The sequence below is a fragment of the Rhinoderma darwinii genome, chromosome 9 (genome assembly GCF_050947455.1).
Source record: "Rhinoderma darwinii isolate aRhiDar2 chromosome 9, aRhiDar2.hap1, whole genome shotgun sequence".
Lineage (NCBI taxonomy): Eukaryota > Metazoa > Chordata > Amphibia > Anura > Rhinodermatidae > Rhinoderma > Rhinoderma darwinii.
In genome coordinates, this window is record NC_134695.1 from 27,077,925 (window position 1) to 27,098,217 (window position 20,293).

The 20,293-nt window shown below is 41.8% G+C and overlaps 1 protein-coding gene and 1 long non-coding RNA gene across 3 annotated transcripts in view; one reads left to right on the forward strand and one right to left on the reverse strand.

The window, feature by feature from the left end:
• The window catches only part of LOC142660156 (uncharacterized), a 152,988-nt gene that overhangs the window by 15,140 nt on the left and 117,555 nt on the right, over positions 1 to 20,293 (forward strand). The window lies entirely within an intron of this gene.
• LOC142660300 (uncharacterized) lies at positions 12,542 to 16,618 on the reverse strand. 2 transcript variants are annotated; one of them, XR_012850454.1, is made up of 4 exons: positions 16,475 to 16,618; positions 15,925 to 15,992; positions 13,349 to 13,577; positions 12,542 to 12,810 (listed from the first exon to the last, which is right to left on the reverse strand). It is a non-coding gene; the product is annotated as an uncharacterized LOC142660300 (long non-coding RNA). The 2 variants fall into 2 exon arrangements; XR_012850453.1 differs by lacking the exon at positions 16,475 to 16,618 and having other exon boundaries at positions 15,925 to 16,109.

Below are 20,293 nucleotides of genomic sequence, written 5' to 3' on the forward strand. Positions count from 1 at the left end.
AAAAACCCTTTATTTTACTAATTGTTACTTTTTTTATTAGTCCCCCTAGGGGACTTCAACCAGCAATCGTTAGATCGCTTGCACTATATACTGCAATACTAATGTATTGCAGTATATCGTGATTCTGACAGGCTTCTGTTAAGCCCTGTCAGAGGCAGGGCTTAATAGGAGCACAAAGATGGCGGACCTGGGGGCCTTCATTAAGGCTCCAGGCAGCCATAGCAACCATTGCCACCCCGCGATTGCATTGAACACGGCATTTAACAAGTTAAACAAGCGGGATCGCGCTCAAGCGTGATCCCGCTCGTTACGCTGAAGTGTCGGCTGTAACATACAGCCGACACCGGCATCATCTGGATCGGGTTCACTCCGTGAGTCCGATCCATACTTCCCCTACCCGACTTTGGCGGGATACGTCAAATGCAATACGGGAAGGGGTTAAGAAACAAATTAGCATAAATCTAAAGTTGTTCATAACTTGCTCAAAAATTATCGTTTTTCAAAATAAAAACCACTGTTGTTATCTACATTACAGCGCCAATCAGATTATGTAGGAGATAGGGCATTTATAATCTGGTGACAGAGCCTCTTTAATACAATTTTTTTTGGGGGGGGGCAGGGAGTTGTTAGTAAGTATATGAGCATCTGTCAGGTGCAGCTTTGTTGGAGACCATGTGTAGGACTCAATCACCACATACGAAAAATACATATATACGTCTACATTCTACCTGACTTAAATAATGGCAGTTACATGTACAGGTATAGGCCAGGACATTCATATACAGTATTTGGTGCCACATAAGATCTGCATGACAAGGCTGCACCCCACAGAAATCAGTTTTGTGTACTAGATTGCTGTAATGCTTCTCTATGACACTACTCAAAGAGAGATCAAAAATTCCAATGTAATATTGTAATATTACGCCTCTATAAATCCCTTGTAAGACCACATCTTGAATATTGGATTCCGTTTTGTGCTCCAAATTGAACTTCTCCAGCTCTTCTATATTCTATTTACAATGATGGGCAACCAGATTATTAAATGGGATGGGAGGTGTCGCTTACAATGAAAGGCTAGTAAAATTGACTTGTACAGCCTGAAAAAAAGACGCATTAGAGGTGATTTGATTAATATGTATAAATATATGCGGTCAATACAAAGAACTTTCACCTGATTTATTTATTCCAAGAACTGTACAGAGGACCAGGGGACATTATTAATGTGTGGAGGAAAGGTGTTTCAGACATCAATATAGGAAAGGGTTCTTTATAGATAGAGTAGTTAAAGAGTATCTACACTTTCAAACTTTTGATATGTCATAGAGACATATCAAAAGTTTGGATTCTTGGGGGTCTGGGTGCTGAGACCTCCACCGTTGCCGAAACAAAGGTGCAGAATCACTAAACTGAGCACTTTGCACCTTCGGCTGTTATCTGCACTCCCTGTCAGGCTGAAGACGGCTCTCATAGAACGTCTATGAGAGCCGGCTTCAGGCTGACGAGGAACACTGATCACAACCGAAGGAGCAAAGCGCTCAGTTTAGCACTTCTGCACCTTTGTTTCGGCAATGGTAGGAGTCTCAGCACCCTTACACCCACCAATACAATTTTTTGATGTGTCTCTATGACATATCAAAAGTTTGTGTAACCACCAGCAGGTTTGTGGACCTCCTGGGCTACTCCGTCGTTGCGTAGTGCCACCTCTAAGAGTGATGTCTAAGCAGCCTCCCCGGACTTCACCCGTTAAACCCTGTACAGGGATCTGGTCTTCACTGCGGGGAGACTGCCAGGTTGCTACCTCTTGAGGTGGTCCCAGCAGAGTAGTTGTTGGCCGGACAGTTGCTAGGCAGGCACAGGCAGATGGTACCTTGGTGGTAGAAGGATCTAGGATAGTGCCAGGTACTGGAAACAGGCTGGTGCTGTATTACTGTGGGCAGTCTGGTGCCGGAATATTGGAGGCAGGCTGAGGTGCCAGACTACTGGAGGCAGGCTGGAAACATATTACTGGAGACAGGCTGATACCGGATTACTGGAGGCAGTGTGGTGCCGGATTACTGGAGGCAGGCTGGTGCTGTATTACTGGAGGCAGGCTGGTGCTGGAGTCAAGCTGGTGCCTGATTCCTGGAAGCACGCTGGTGCCGGAATACTGGAAGCACGCTGGTGCCGAATTACTGGAAGCACGCTGGTGCCAGATTACCGGAAGCACGCTCGAGCCGGATTACTGGAAGCAAGCTGGAGTTGGATTACTGGAAGCAGACACAGGGTACAGGATACCGACAGGTAACGGAAACAGGATACGGAAACTTCATAGGATAACACAAGGTTTTTCCAATTTTGCTCAGGCACAGGGCAGGTGTATCTATATAGTCCTGGGAGTGCAGGGATAGGCTGGGGACATTTTTACTAGTGTGCGCGCTGGCCCTTTAAGAGAAAGCAAGAGCACGCGCGTGCACCCTACAGGCACATGGAGCAGGAAGCAGAGAGCGCTGGTGTCCCTGAGAAGCAGGAGGGAGGTGCTAGTAAGTGTTAGTGATTCGTGGAAGGCCCTCGGATGACACTCCGCGGCCATCCGTGCCGCAATCATGGGCCATCCGCAAATCACGAACCGTGCACACATTGATTTCAATGAGCCCGGACCGCAAATGCAATGAATGGGTCCGCTGTTCACCCGCAGATTTGCGGGTCAATTGCGGCCGCAAAAACACGTTCGTGTGCATGAGGCCTTATGAGGTCATAATTAAAATCAGCTGGGTTAAAAGCGTGGAGTGCTTACCAGGAATTGCAAAAAGCGTGGAGTGCTGGTACCAGAAATGACAAATGGCATTGAGGGTTAGAAATAATTTAGCAATGAATGATGTTTAATTGATCTAAGAAAGGTTGAACTTGATGGACATGTGTCTTTTTTTTTTTCAACCTATGTAACTATGCACAAACTATATTCAGGTGGAATCCCTTGTCGCAATTTGTGGATTAAAAAGAGAACAATATTCTGCCTTTACATTTCCTTGTAAAACCAATTAAAACACTTTGTCTAAGCTGCTGATAATGCTATAGTTGCCAGGCATGAGTTACCCTGTACTGCATTGGTGAGGGAAAGATATTACATTGGAATAAAATTTCAATGCGTGACAGGCGGCCATAGTAAAAAATCAGTGCTTTCCTGTAGAGCAGTGATCTCCAAACCGTGGCTTTCCAGAATGCCCTGATGGCCTTCAGAGGGGAGTAACTGAATGAACAGAGCAGCAAAATCAATAATCATCCATCTGACAGCTATCACGTTGAACTCTATGGCCAAAGAGTAGGGTTGCCACCTTTCCCACCTAAAAATACTAGCCAGGTTAACGCGTGTAAAAAAGTCGGTGTGGTTTTGGGGCACGGCTTTACACAGAGTGTGATTTTTGATGTTGTGTTTCAATGCCTTTTTGGTAAAGGTGGCCAAACACATTAGATGAATGTCGGCTGACTGACCAACCATCTGTACCGACCAACCATCTAATGTGTATCAGGGTGTCTTGACTGTCTCTCAACAGCAAATGCTAAGGGAAAGAAGGATCAGGCAGTTGGATTTCAACGTAGCCGATCCTTATGCTCTTAAAGGAAGGGTGTCGCGAAAAAAAATATTTTTATATCAATTTGCTTTTAATGTTTTATTAAAATAAATGTTATTTATTTGTGTGTTTGTGTTTTACTTTTTTTTTTTTCTAACTTTTTCTTCACTATGGGGGCTGCCATTTTTTTTCATCTCTGTATGTGTCGATTAACGACACATACAGTGATGGAATACGGCACATACATCCCCATAGAGAATGCGAACGGGAGCCGTTCGCATTCACTATGGTGTACGCCGTCTGTTTGAGAACGGCGCATGCGCCGCTCCCACACAGTCCAAATGGAAGGTCTTTGGCCGAGCGACATCCGGCACCATTTTCTTGTGGATCGGAAGCCGCGGCCGGACAGTAAGGTTGACTACTTCCGGTCACGCCTTCCGGACATGTGATTAGAAGCAAGCACAAGGAGCGGACGGAGCGAACGGACCGTAGGGAGCGGCGGCAGCGGCAGGAGCAGGTAAGATATGTTTGTGTATGTTCGTGTTTTAGTGTGTGATTACCACTGTATGTAAGCCTACTACACTGTGTATTCGCTCAAAAAATGGCGACACAAAGTGTAGGAGGTTTGAACATTCAATCCCCTCCTTTCTCCTGGCACTAGCCAGGATAAAGGAGGGGGGATTGTTTGAGGACGCTAGAGCGAGTGTGTCTTCTCAAATTTTGCAGCATAAAGCAATGTGGTTGCTTTACCACATGCCAATGCTGCAATTTTGGGAATTGCTCCCTCTAGTGACCAGCACAGGGAAATGTTATAAATTAGAATCTAATTTATAATATTTCCTGACTTGTGAAAAAATTTTAAAAATTAGAACAATGTCTAATCATGTATATAATAACTAAAAAAAAAAAAAAAATTCTAGCGACACATTCCCTTTAAGGGAGATTAGTCTCCTCTCCCTATTGAGAATACATGCATCTCGGCTGAGCCCAGCGTGCGTGTGTATCTATCGGTGAGGCGGAAGGAATAGCTGTCAGCCTAATGAGTGTTTAGCCGACTCAGTGTGAACAGGACCTTATTGTTTTACCTGTGTGCAGTCTGGGCTGGCTCTGGATTTCTCGGTGTATATTCAGACCCAGCAATAAAATTTCATTAGGTTACCAATTGCCTTTCACTACATTTATCTACGTACTTCAGTAATGGAATTATCACTGCTTGTCAGTTTAGTTTTTTTGTTTGAATCCGGGTACTTCTTGGTTTAGTGTGGAGTGGATGTTATCCGGTTGGATTTTTTACATTCTTTCTGGTATACCTTTTACTTGTACTGCTGGATATATTACATGCTTTCTGGTTATCCTTTTGCTATTATTGTCCTGCTGGATTTATTAAGTGCTTTCTTGTTGACCTTTTTACTTTTAAGGTATTATTCTAATTGCACTGCCAGTCAGCAGCTGCCTAGTGGTCATACTAATATTTAATAGCTTCTAACAGGAAATGCTTAGGCCTCATGCACAAGTATGGGAGCACGGTCCGCAAAATCCGAAAAGTAGGACATGCTCCATAGTACCCGCCACGGTTCTACGGCACGGACACCTTTCCGTTTTGCTATGGAAAGGTGTCCGCGGCCAATAGAACCGAGCGGGTTCTTAATTGCGGTCCGCAATTACAGAGTTTTCTTTACGGTCGTGTGCATGGGGCCTTAGGATTACCAAAAGGTTCCCGATAGTGGGATTGCTCTTATCAGGGCGGCAATTACACTGTAGGTAGGGCTCTTCTACACGTAGTGGATAAAAATAGTCCTGCACTTAACCATGATAAATATCAAATAAATGTGTAGTGTTTGTACATGTATATATAATGTACTGACATATGGTTTGCACTAATCTGTATTCAGTATTCAGTTCGCCATGTTTTATGGGGTTTAGCAAAGTGTCATTGCAAAGAATAAATTGTTTGCAATAGGGTGGATTGCTGACATGAATTTGTTTTCACAGAATCATATGAATCTATTATCTGTCTGCAGTAGAGTAAGTGTGAACAATGTCTTATTGCAGTGGACTTTTTCTGCCGTGTACTGAGTTTCTTTTCAGATGTCACAATATAATCTGTTATTAATGAAAAGAGAGGCGGAAATAATATTTTATTTTTCATTTTTAATGTAAGACATGCTGACTCTTTTAGTATAGGTATAGCTATGTGTATAGACGCAGGGGTGTCTGGCGGTGTATTGCACAATGTGTATTTAATGGGAGACCAGAGTATGCTTTAGCCATGCCCACAGGAGAAGCTGGACAAGGCGAAACCCAGGGTCAGACAGGAGAGGCTAGGCGTGCAAATGGAGATTTTATATATTTACAGGTGCTTTTTACTTTGTCACTTTGTGAGTTTATGGAATAAAATACCAAAATATTTTATCCAACGCTGTAGTCTGCGCTATGTTTGTCTGCTTTTATAATTTTCAGAACAGCTTTATGTGAAGGCTGGGAGACCATGCAGTAGAAAAACCAAGTGTGTTCTGTTACTTCATCTACCACATCTAACCTCCTTGATATTGGGGATAGTGAGGAACTTTTCCTGGGGTCAGTGTGTTGAATTTTTATCGGGACTATTCAGTGCGTAGTACCATTGCATATCATTTTTATATATGTATTGTGATATCTTGGGGACCACTTAGCTCACAGGATCTCCATCACCTGGGTGAGATGGTTGGCACACTTATAAAGTTCACTCCAACTCATCGAATAAAAGTTTATTACCAGCCGCAGCTAGCTTTATTGTCTTCACCACAGCAAGCTGTGTTACAACAAAAAAACATACAAAATATACCCTAGACCGTCCAGCCTCTAACTAAACTTTAATTGTTCCTCACTAAGAGACCCTGAGCCTTGTGCCCAGTACCTCAGAACATAGGCAGTTTTACCTTACACGGTGGTGACGCTCACAGGCTAGCATGCCTGTCTTCCCCAGACTGAGAGCCATTTGTGAACATCACACACCTCAATTAAAGAGCCGCCTCAGTTGAAGCCTAACTAAGCTCATCAGACAGCCCAAGACATGGACTGTCTGTATGGAGTGGAAGCCGCCCTTCTTCACACTCCAGCAAACCAGGCCCTATCTCGGGCTTTACACCCAAGCAACAGCAGAGAAAACCCTCTCTGCTGTACATGTTCCCTGGTTGCTTAAAACCTGACAGTTTCTGCACTGTCCAGTAGCTGAACTGCTACAGTATACATAAATATATAAAAATATATACTGGCAGTTTTAGAGCTAGAACATTAGGGTATGTTCACACGGCCGTTTTTCGGGCAGTAAACGGCCGAAAAATCGGAAGCAGAATGCCTCCAAACATCTGCCCATTGATTGCAATGGGAAATACGGCGTTCTGTTGCGATAGGCCGTTTTTTTAGGCGACCGTTTTGAAAAACGGCCGCGTAAAAAAACGCCCATGAAAAAGAAGTGCAGCCCACTTCTTGGGACATTTCTGGAGCTGTTTTCATAGACTCTATTGAAAAAAGCTCCAAAAACAGCCATAAAAAACACAGCTAAAAACGGCGCGAAAATCGCGAGTGGCTTAAAAAAAAACGTCTGAAAATCAGGAGCTGTTTTCCCTTGAAAACAGCTCCGTATTTTCAGACGTTTTTGAGTTTGTGTGTGAACATACCCTAACACCGATAGCAGAATTAGAGAGTGTAGCTCACCGAACCACCGCTTGATGTTTAAGTAGAGTCTTTCCCCACTTGTATAGCCTCCTAGTTCGGCGTTCACTAGTGAACGCTTGCTCTCCTCTCAGCTTACCAAAGTGTGAATCCCAATTAGGACCAAAATTCACCAACTGAACTTAGTAGGCTTCTGAGAAATAGACACACCAGCAGGAGACGTCATCGGACCTGGTTCACTTTCTAGGATTCTTTGCGGTATGGGTGGAATTCTAAGGGGGAAAAAAAGGACAGAGAGAGACAACAGGGTGGAAACTCTGTAACAGGTAATTTCTCCCCATTATAGTTAAAACTTACAACATTCAATCTTGACAGAAAGCATAGCATTTCACACGATATAGTAGAATTCTAGGATTACACACGACTAGTTTCCCCATTTCGGCTTCGTCAGGGGTAGTGCTCCTCTACAGTTAGTGTAGTTTTAGGTTTGGCCCTGAAGACCTTAGAGGTTGCTTACTTGGTAGCTTGCGCCAAGTCTGACTGCAATACCTTTTTGAGTTTAACGGTACCTTGACAGAGACACAGTGCCCCCTGTAGATAGTACCATGTGTTGATAGTTCCCCCTGTGTTTCCAAACCCCTGATAATACCTCAGACCCAACTAAAATAGAAAAAAAAATGGTATAAAATAAAAAACATCACTCACCTTTTAAATTCCCCTGCCACTCCAGTACTCCGGTGGTCCTCATCAGTCCTGCAGTGATGACGTCATGTACAGCATTTACGTGATTGCTGCAGTCAATTGCTGCAGCGGTCACGTGAATGATTTACGTGACATCATAGCTGCAGGACCAGTGGGGACTACCAGAATGCCGGCGTTGAAGCAGCAGTGGGCTTCAAAAGGTGAGTTGTTGTCTTTTTTCATTTTATAACATTGACTGCAGATACTTAGTTTTCCAATACTACATTCCCAAGTACACAAATCCATAAATGCATGAATACTTAAAGCCAAACCAATAAAGGTCATGCAGAAAAATGACAAAAATGTTTAATAAAAGTCAGTATTCATAGATAAAACACACATGATAAAAAGAGAAACAAGAAAACATGCACAGACCCACAAATGCATAAAAAGATAGAACACACTGGTAGGGTATGGACAATGTACAGATGTAGCCAAGTTTATATTGACTCTGATAACTTGCTGCAGCGCGATATGACACAACAAAAGCCATTGAAAAAGTCAAATTAAAGTTTACGCTGTGAATTTAATGCCTTAAAAGGCAGATAAAAATGGCCACATCTGTACGAACAAAACAGTAATATGGTTAGGGTATGTAAAATACTAAAGAGTAAAGAGGGTTTTACAGTGGACGATTATCGGGCAGACGATAATACTTGCCAATACTTGCCTAGTGTAAACGGGAACGATCAGCAGATGAACGAGCAAACGCTCGATCATCTGCTGGTCGTACCATTTAAAAAAAAAAAAATATGATCGTTGTCGGCAGCACATCTCCATGCGCTGCCAACATGATAATGTTTGGGGACGAACGATCGGAGTAACGACCGCTCGTCCCGATCCATAGCTCTGTGTGACAGGAGCAAACAAGCGCCAATCAACAATGTCCGATTATCGGCCGGTGTACAAGGGTCTTAATGCATACGCTGATTATCAAGAAAAAAAGTCAAAAAGGGACCCCACAGGAATATAACTAGAGATAACAACCGAGGTAAAAAAAACAAAAAACATACCTCGGAAAAGACAATAATGTCCAGGCTGGTATATGCCAAGAGATTGAGAACATTAGGGGAAGCGAAAAATAAACATAAGTACCAGGGGATCCTTATACATACGTAAGTTTCGCACCAAATGTGCTTCTTCCGGGAGTCATGTGACTTGGCGATCTTGCTAGTTTTTACTTCATTTTTCACCAGTAATTATTATTTCCAGTAAAAAACTTTTACTGGCACTGGCTACTGACTTAGATGGTAATTTACTGGCCAGGTAGCAACCTTACCCAAGGGTTGTGGGCTGCACCCTACAACTTCTGCCTTGTCACCAAGAAAACCTGCCCCTAATAGTTCCGGTCCTAAGACATTTAGACTGTTTCTTCTGTTTATACAACTTAATAAATAAACACCAATATGGACATCATCCCCCTGACGAAACCTGGTGGCGAAACGCGTTGGGTGTAAGTGGGCTCCTGGCACATCTCTATTGTCTATCCCATTGTTTGTCTGCATGGTCTGCTGTTTGTTCTTACCCCTTGGCCATTGTGCTATTACTGTCTATTTATCATAGTGGTCAAACTTGTTTGCCTATACTTCTCTTCGCTTACCTTTGCAGACTATTGACAATGTATTATACTAAGGTATGGATGTTATTGACAGTAGCAAACTCAGTTATCTCTTATCTGTTTGGACTCCTTTTATCATTCCTCCTTTTATGCTATTGTTGTATTTATTTTTAATTATGTCTCAATAAAAACTTTTATATTCAAAATACTTGGTCGTTTAACACCGATTGTTCGTATTGGTATTTATTTGATTCTGGTGTTTGACCATTTAGGGTATGTTCACACGACAGCGTCCGTAACGGCTGAAATTACGGGGATGTTTTCAGGAGGAAACATCCCCGTAATTTCAGCCGTAACGGCATGTGCAGGCGCTTGAACGCCGCGTCCATTACGGACGTAATTGGCGCTGCTATTCATTGGAGTCAATGAATAACGGCTCCAATTACGCCCCAAGAAGTGACAGGTCACTTCTTTGACGCGGGCGTCTATTTACGTGCCGTCATTTGACAGCGGTGCGTAAATATACGCCTCGTGTGAACAGACAAACGTCAGCCCATTGCTTTCAATGGGCAGATGTTTGTCAACGCTATTGAGGCGCTTTTTTTCGGACGTAATTCGGGGCAAAAACCCCCAAATTCCGTCTGTAATTAGTGTGTGTGCACATACCCTTACCCTTAGGGCTTTTCTCCCTTGGTGTTTATACACCTGGGTTTATATCTACTTTGAACTGTGTGTGTATATATAAGTAGATCCTCCATATGTGAATACCACCCAGCCAAGTGTGTTTTACTCTAAGTGGTGTACTGATGAGTTATTCGGAACTGGCCGAACTACTATTTGTTATAGTTCTGTTTAAATAAAGTGGCTTAATAAAACATCATATACCGTTGTATGGCAAAACATGTGTGCCCAAGCCTTGGCCTTGCATCTAAAGTCTGTGTTCCCTACATTTAGTCTTGACTTATTGTAATATTTTACTCCATGCCACAGGTAAACAATAATTTTCTGGGCATGTTTCATCTTTGTTATGAATCTATTTTTGGTAGATTTTTCTGTTTTAGGGATTCCTCTTCATCCAGTCTCTTGAGTTCTGCAGCAATTTACTATTTGTAGCATTCCTCTGATTCTCTTTCTTTATCATTTAATGATTCATCATTTGCCTTCCGTTTCTTTAACAATTGTGTTTGTTTTTTTTAACTCTTTGGGAAGATTGAAGAACTTCTTAGAACTCACTTCTGTAAAGAGAAACACATAAAAAGTTTTAGGGTAAGTTCACACATGGCAGATTTGTTGCAGAAATTTCTGCAACTGGTTGTTTTGGCAGCAGGTGCATGGATTTCTGCAAGTTTCATTAAGATGAATGGAACTTATTTTTAGATATTTCCACTACAAATCTGCCATGTGTGAACTACCCCTTACAGTCTACAAATATTCAGATCTTTATTTGCGAACTAAAAGACAAGACTCTTCTTTGCCTTGTCCAAAGGGTAGAATCACATACAAAGTTTTGATGCAGTTTTTGGTTCAGTTTGTTTAGCCAAAACCAGAAGTGGATTCAAAAGGAAGGAAAGATATAAAGTAAAGACTGATGCATCTTCTTTATTTTGTATCCTCTCCTATGTTTGGCTAAAAAAAAAAAAAGGCAAAAACTGCACAAAAAGCAAACGTGTGATTTTGGACTTGGGGTAGGAAAACACAGGGTAGCAGCCGCACATGGCCAAAACCACGTCCCAATGCAATGGCAAATGGCAGCACGATTTCGCTGTGGGAAAAAAACATTGATCAAGAGAAACATCTGCATGGAGTTTGTATGTTCTCCCTGTGCTTAACTGGCTACTCCAAATTCCTCCTAAAACATACTGATAGATTAATTGGCCATAATGTGTATGTCTAAGAATAGGAAATTAGATTGTGAGCTCATTGGGGACATGGACTGATGTGGGTGATGACAATATCTGCAAAGCGTTGTGGAATATGTTGGAACTATATTAGCAACAGGAATAGGATTGTAGGTGAAGGGATTGTAGGAGCTCACAGATTGAACTGTTTTGACATCAACTTGGCTACGCCGAGCATGTATAAATTACCTCAGCTTCAAGTATATTATCAATAAATGTACAAAAACCTGTTGTAAAGTAATATCCCCTTTGTCATCCCTTATTAAGGTGTCCATGTGCACTAGACACATTGGCAGCCCAGTTTCGCTTACCTCTTCAACAATATATGTTTTGGTATTTTACTGTAAGGAAAGTCATCATTTTCCCATACTCCAGTGTGTGGCTGGAGTCTAACTTATGTACAAGTTCCTTCTACTCCTAAATGTAGCCATTTATATGCATTATGACCACATATTATATAGATATCATCGGGTAACTTAAAGGCGCTGCTCTTATAATGTGTCATCATATCTACAAGTTCCACAAGCCTTAGGGAATTATTGAAAAGGCACGAGCACTAGACTTATTCTCCATGGGGCTATGATATCTTTCCTGCCTACATATAGAAGTGTCATTTTAATGATAATTAGTCCTAGGATCAGGAATAGCTCCTCTCTGGGGATAGGTGGTGTCCCCTTAAGTGAAATTTGATGCCCATCTCCAAGCTGAATCATGCACATATTGGCCCAAACAGTCTTTCATGTATGGCATGATCTGATGTACTTTGGAAACCGATTTTGGATTTAGAACTAGTGTATCCCCTAACTTAAGTGCTGTCACATTGACCCTTTTCCAATTTCCTGGGGTACCTTGTCTATAGTCCATCATCCTTGGGTTTGCTCTTTTGGTAATAATGGCCATCCACCAAGGGTCAAAAACATGCCCCACTATTGGAAGAGGGACACTAAAATTTGTCCACTTATTGTAGTTATACAACGTCAGGTTCCAACAAGGAGTTCCTCTTCTGTAAGGGGAACAGCTAGATTGGACATACTGCTGTAGGTGAATGAGTTCATATCCAAAGTCAGTCAAGTTAGTCATTTTTGTTATAGCCTGATGATATTTAATAAACTTCTTGTCCCATTCTTCCTTGAGAATGTCGTTCATACCTCTTGTTATTGTAATGAAACATATTAAACTGAAAGAGCACAGGAACTGGAAACAAGGTCGCATGGTGGAGTAGCATTAGTCAGAAATCTCTTGCCGTGTGAGATGTAAATCCACTAGGTTCTGCCATCCAACTTCACAGATGTTGGTGTTGTCAGCTGTACCTGGAAGGGACCTTCAAACTTTGGCTGGAGAGTTTTTCTGATGTGTCTTTTTCTTGTTACCCAGTCTCAAGGCTTGAGACAGTGTCTCCCAGGCAATAGATCTGGAAGGGAACCATACACTCTGTGATGCACATGTGACAAGTGTTGTTATAAGTCTCCTCCATATGACGTAAGGTCTGAGTGGTGCACCTTTTGAGGGTTATGTAATCCTGTTTCAGGGTGTGCCCCAAAAAGAACCTTATAGAAACTGAGACTTGTCTTCCTATATGGGATTGTTCTGACTGAGTACAATGCTATGGGGAAACACTCAGTCCAGGGTTTCCCTTTCTTGGCCATAGCTTTCTAGACCTTGAGTTTAAGTGTTCCATTAAGTCTCTCCACTCTGCCACTACTCTGTTGATAGTAGGGAGTTTGGAAGGCCTGTTCTATTCCCAATGCCCCCAGTACTTCCTTCAATATCTCAGCTGTAAAGTGTGTGCCTCTGTCACTCTCTATTGTTTCAGGGACTCCTTACCTGCATACCACGTCAGAGCGAAACTTCTTTTAAAAATTATTTGCATTGGCCTTAACAGCAGGTCGCGCATCTGGCCAACTTGAATAGTGATCCACACAGAGAAGGACATATTCACACTGACTCACCTTTTTGTTCCCTCACAACGTCTATAGCATTTACTCCCTGAGGGGCTGTCTTCGTTCTGGGTCGCTCAGCCGAGTCTTCCTTGCTATGTTGTGAGTTCATGATCCCCACCTATAGGATAGCGACTCCTAACTCTTGTGCTCTTTTCCTGAGAGACCTCCCTGTCTCTCTCTCCAAGGACTGGGTATTTCTAATACTGTCTTTACACTCTTATATCCTGATGCTCTGATTCTAGAACACAAGCACAAAAGAGACACTACAGCCAGAAGGATCCAATCAGCCAGTCAGATCGCAGTACCGTGATCCAAAGCCACCATGTACCCTTAATGTGTGCAATTTTGCTTCAGCACTGGTTTATAGCTCTGTAGGGGAGGGTTATCCTACTTCTTAACTTACTCCCGGCTGCCTGCACCTGTCATAGGACAGTGTCACTGGAGAGTTAGGCCCTGTTCACACAGAATTTTTTGCAGGTAGAGAAATCTGCCTCAAAATTCCTGACGGAAATCAATGGGAGGCGATTTAGGCCGTTTTTTCGCACGGTTTCCAACGTGGTTTCCGCGTCAAAATCTGTGCCAAAAAACTCTGTGTGAACAGGGCCTTAAACCCGATTCACGGGCGGGAGTGGTTACCCTGTAATTTTTACAAGGATCAACTTATGAGCTGATTCCAGTAGACACAGAGATCAGGGGACAGAGGGAACACCCCAGACTTGCCGTTTGGTGCTATCTCCATCTTTATTCTGGTATTCCACGTCTTGGAATCACAACAAAAGCGCTCCTATCATTCACTCTCCTTTCACACGCATAACCTGACAGTAGGCAAAGCACACTTAAGGCTGTTATCTCTCTTTTCTTCTTGGGAGCTTTCTACTGGCTTCAGTCCAAGGCAGGCGTGATGGGAATGCCGGACGAGCCAACATGTTAGGCTAATCTCTTCATTAATAGAAGTTATCGAGCATCAGGCATTTCACCGGTCGGGAAATAACAAATACGCAGATCACCAGGTAGCATATAATGGAATCTGTGGGAGGTCCCACAGTTCCCTTTATTTATAACAAAAGGTATAATTTAATGCATTATGATGTAGAACCAATCATTTGACGACACTCGACAGAACTCGAATATGCATACGGATGTAGCCATCTTTAACTTGATTCTGATAACTTGCTGCAGCGTGATATCACACAAGTCAAGATAACAGATCTAGCTATTGTTTATTTAATGCGTTAAAAGTCAAGGTAAAGACGGCTACATCTGTACATTATTGCAGGAAAAAACAAAAAATGTTATTTCTATAATTCCGCTAGCGTGCTCTATTGCTCATGTCTACTGATAACAAACTAACTAAGCTCCAAGGCCATACACATTCTTCTTGGCTAAACAAATTATTCTTGAGGCTCTTTTACATCGGCCGATAGTCGGCTAGTGCAGCGAGTGCCGATCAACGAGACATTGTGCTCGTTTGCTCCTGTCACACGGAGCTATGGATGGGGACGAGCAGTTGTTACTCCGATCGCTCATCCCCATACATTACTATCATGTCAGCAGCGCGTCTCCCTGTTTACACAGGGAGATGTCCTGCGACAACGATAATATTTTACTTTTTTAAAACTATACGATCAGCAGATGATTGAGCGTTTGCTCATTCATCTGCTGATCACTGCCCTTTTTACACATATTAATTCTATGAATGCTCGTCTGCACGATAATCACCCAGTGTAAAACCCCCTTTACCCTATAAGCATAGATTAATCTTATAAATGTAAATACTTGAAAGTTATTTTAATTCAATGATTACTCTTACATATACCACCAAGATAACAAATGAGTTTATTTATGTAGTGATTAAGAGCTTTACGTACATAGTTAGTATGGTTGAAAGACACATCTACATCAAGTTAAATCGGGGGATGGCTTAAGATAAGGAGTATGGTACATTTTAAAATTTTTATTCGGAAAAAGGCAAAAATAAACCCATAAGGCAAGAGACAATCTTTCCTAGCAGGGAAACATTTCCTTCCTGATTCCAAGTGGCGATCAGTCTGGATCAAAATTCCAAGAATTCTACAGATTTACATAAGCATTGAAGTTACTTTGTTCTAAGAAAAAATCTAGACCTTTTCTTGAAGCCATTAAAGGGGATCGGTCACTAGTTTATCCATTCCCTATCTCCTAACTAATCTAATAGGAGCTTTGCTGCTGATAATAACAGTGTGATATGTTTTAGAAAAACGTTTATTATTTGCAAACTTAAGTTTTTTATAAATATGCTAATTTGGCTCTAATAGCCAAATGGGAGATGACTCATTCTTTTCACTCTGGGCGGTGTAATGTTTTCTATACGACGTTTTCCAATCAGCACACAGCTTCTCCACCTTCCCTGCCCAGCAACACAGCCTGATCTTATAGTATACAGCTTCAATTCCAGACTCTGTATTCAACTGGCGATATCTCTGGTTGTTTCACAGCTAGAACTGCGATCCTGGTGTCATATGAAAGATGACCCTCTCAGACTACCTCTCTATCGGACAATAAAAAAACAATATAAAATAAATTAATAATAAAAAAAGTATGCTCACCTCACCGCTTCTCTTCTCCCCTCCGGGTCCCCTCAGGCTCTCACTGCAGGCTGTGGCAGATTGTTATGCTGTATGTGATAGGTGGGGAGAAGCGAAGAGGAGGGGGTGAGGTGAGTATACGTATTTTTTAATTTCATGTCCGATTAGGAAGGGGCTGCGCATGGCCACAGTCGTTGCTCCACAATTGCGGCACACAGGCTGCGGAAGATGTGAAAGATTTATTAAGAGGTATGTGAAATCTTACTCCAGCGTTATAGGTAGCTAAGACTAGCGTATGAAACTGCCCCTAGACCTTATTTTACACATTAGGCATCTATGAGGTAAAGTGTCAAACACTATCCAAAAACACTAAATCCACAGAGGCCCCTTTGTCCAAACTTTTACTCACCCCCTCATAAAAAACAATCATTAGTCTGAAGATTTCTGTCCTTTAGTAGAATCCTGTTTGCTATAACTTATAATATTATTTTCTGTTACATACTCCTGTATATAGTCCCTTAAGAGCCCTTCAAACATTTTATTAATGAACATTAAACTGTTTTATAATTACCTGGGAAAGATCTAGAGCCCTTTTTGAAAATGGTCTCCACATTTGCTTTGCACCAGTCAATTGATACTATGACAGCACGGCCGGCCTTAGGGTTGTGCGACCTGTGCCATTGCACATGGTGAATCAATCCAGCAGGTGGAAGGGGGCGCTGTGCTGGCTCCCTTCCCCTGCTCGTGTTTCAGAAGCGACTCACCTGAGTGGTTTCAGAGGGAGGGAGGGAGCTCCCTCTATCACCCCACTGACATCCCGTGATGCAATTGCGGGGTGACAATGGTTTCTATGGCAGCCGGGGGCCAGAGGCATGGCCTAACAGATGCCTGTAAATTTTACACTTACAGGCAATAAGGAGTATTGCAGTGTATTATAAAAGCGATCAAAAGATCGCACAGTAAAGTGCCCCTAGTGGGACTAAAAAAAAAGTTAAAAATGTTTAATAAAGTCTGAAATAAATAAATAAAAGTCCCAAGTAAAAAAAAATTAAGAACCCACTTTTTCCCCTTACAAAATACATTATTATGAAAAAAGTAAAAAGTTACACTTATTTGGTATCACCGCATCCGTAATGACCCCAACTATGAAATATTACATTATTTAACCCTCACGGAGAATGCCGTAAAAAAATAAAATGAAAAAGAATGCCAGAATTGCTATTTTCTGTTCATCCTGCCTTAAAAAAAAATTGATAAAAAGTGATTCAAAAGTCGCATGTAAAATGGTACCAATAAAAATGGTACCAATAAAAACGACAAGTCGTCCCGCAAAAAAAAGCCCTCATACAGCTGTATCGGCTGAAAAATAAAAAAGTTATGGCTCTTCAAATACGGAGACACAAAAACAAATAATTTTGAAAAAAAAGTATTTTTACTGTGTAAAAGTAGTAAAACATAAAAAACCTAAATAAATATGGTATCGCTGCAATTGTAACGACCTGCTGAATGTAGTTAGTTTGTTATTTATACCACACAGTAAACGGCGTAAATTTAAGACGCAAAAATTGTGACATTTCCGTTTTTTTTTTTACACTACCCCATCAAAAAAAGTATATAAAAAGTTAATCAATACATTTTATACACCCCAAAATGGTGCTATTAACCCCTTAATGACTGGGCCATTTTGCACGTTAATGACCAAGGATTATTTTTTGTTTTTTCATGGTCGCATTCCAAGAGTCGTAACTTTTTTTTTATTACGTCGACATAGCCGTATAAGGGCTTGTTTTTTGCGGGACGAGTTGTATTTCGTAATTGTACCATTTTTAGATGCTTACAATATATTGATTAACTTTTATTAACTTTATTTTAGGAGAGAATTGAAAATAAGCAGCTATTCCAGCATTAATTTTCACGTTATAAATTTATGCCGTTTACTATGCAGCATAAATAACATGTTACCTTTATTCTATGGGTCGGCACGATTACGGGGATACCAAATATGTAAAGGTTTTATATGTTTTTCCTACGTTTGCACAATAAAAACCCTTTTAGAAAAAAATTACTTGTTTTTGCATCGCCGCGTTCCAAGAGCCGTCATTTTTTTATTTTTCCGTCGATGTGACCGTATGTGGGCTTGATTTTTGCGGGCCAATGCGTAGTTTTCATTAGTACTATTTTGGGGTACATAGGACTTATAGATTAACTTTTATTTTATTTTTTATGGGGGGAATGGGAGAAAAGAGAGAATTTTGCCGTTGTTTTTTGCGGGTTTTTTGGACGCCGTACATCCGGCGGTTTCATTAATGTGTTCATTTTATTGGTCAAGTTGTTACGATCGCGGGGATACCATATATGTGTATGTGTTATTTGTTTTGACACTTTTACTGTGTTATTTGATTTTGACTGTAATTATTTTTTTTTTTTTCAACAAACTTTATTTAACTGATTGACATTTTTTTTTTAAGTCCCACCAGGGGACTTCACTATGCGATGTGCCGATCGCATATATAATGCTTTGTTTTACTTAGTATACCAAAGCATTATTGCCTGTCAGTGTAAAACTGACAGGCAACCTGTTAGGTCATGCCTCCGGCATCGGCAAACAGGCAGTTGCGGAAGACAGACCTGGGGGTCTTTGTTAGACCCCCGGCTGTCATGGAAACCCGACGGCGACCCGCGATTTGTTTGCGGGGGCGCCGATCGGGTGACAGAGGGAGCTCCCTCCCTCTGTCAAACACATTAGATGCCGCTGTCACTATTGACAGCGGCATTTAATGGGTTAAACTGCCGGAATCGGAGCACGCTTCGATTCCGGCAGTTGCAGCAGGAGCCAGGCTGTGCATAACAGCCGTGCTCCTGCCGCTGATCGCGTGGGTACAGTGTCAGTACCCGCGCCATCACAGGACGGATATATCCGTCCTCCTGCGCGAACTAGCAGCTGCTGAGGACGGATATATCCGTCCTTCGGCGTTAAGGAGTTAAAAAATACAACTTGTCCTGCAAAAAAAAGTCCTATGTCGATGGAAAAATAAAAAAGTTATAGCTCTTTGAATGCGATGATGGAAAAACTTAAAATATTGCGTGGTTATCACGGTTTAAAATACCGACTGTTTTGGATGATGACATCACTTTTTTTTAATAGCAACTGACATTACATCTGAGTTTGTTCCCACTTGAACATATTTATGTCCATGGAAGTACTGCAGCATTGAATTCCCCCAGTCGCCCTGAAGACCCATCAAGTCTCCATTTCCAGACTATGGGATGCTGTCTGTTGTGTGTTTGAGAACCAGCAAACCAGAGGCAACAGAAAAATCAACTTCACATTTCTGCTGAGTCTGTCATCTACTTCTGTAAACTTATCTTGTGGAAGTTTTTTTTATATATATTTATATATATATATATATATATATATATATATATATATATATATAACAAAGAAAAAGCAGCACCGTTCCTTCTGTATGGGGTGCAAAAATTCCCGTTCGTTCGGACACTCGATTAGTGTCCCAAATAACCAGCACACTCCAAAATACGAGACAGAAAAGCAAAAGGAAGACCCCTAGTGGCTGGCAGGGATGAATAAACAATGAGAAAGAAATGTGCCAAAGCACAGAGGTCCCAATTTCCCAGCCACCATAGAATTGGTGTCAATGGTAGCAGTTAAAATATAACTTTTATTAATGGATCAAACAGACAGACAGCAACACAAAGTTAAAATTGTATCAAAAGACGGCTCATGTGTATCATAAAGATCAATGTGCACAAACCCAGCACATCGCTGGACGCAATGAGTGAAACTGATTCGGCAGCTGCAGACTGCCGTTCGTAGGATCAGTCCCAAACAATTAGAGAAAGTGACAAAGCCGTCAGTGATTATTAAGATGGCGATAGCCCCCCCGACATGTTTCGTTGCAGAAGCAACGTCCTCAGGGGATAACACGGGGCTAATGAGCGCGCGTGTGAAATCCTGCTCCTTATATAAACTCGTATGTCTGACGTATGTGTAACGTGTGTGGCAACGGCTCTACTGTCTGCCAATCAGGCAGTCATAAATGACGAGCCCCCATGCCGAGGAGAGTGACAGGGCTGGGAGCCAATAGAACACCGTGACAATGTGTCAAATCATAACGGGAGCTGCGCGCTTGCGCACAGCAGCCGAAATGGGTAACTGTTGTCCGAGGAGCTCTAGATGCAGATAGAGTGACAGAACGGTCAGCCAATAAAGAGTTCAGAACGGCACTCAAATGAGGCAAACGAACGAGCAATTGACGCCGGGATCCTCAATAAATGGTGGCAATAAATGGCATACAAAAATAGCGTATAAATTACGCATCAATTAAAATACGAACGTCACGATATCCGCAGGGAGAGCTCAGACACAATC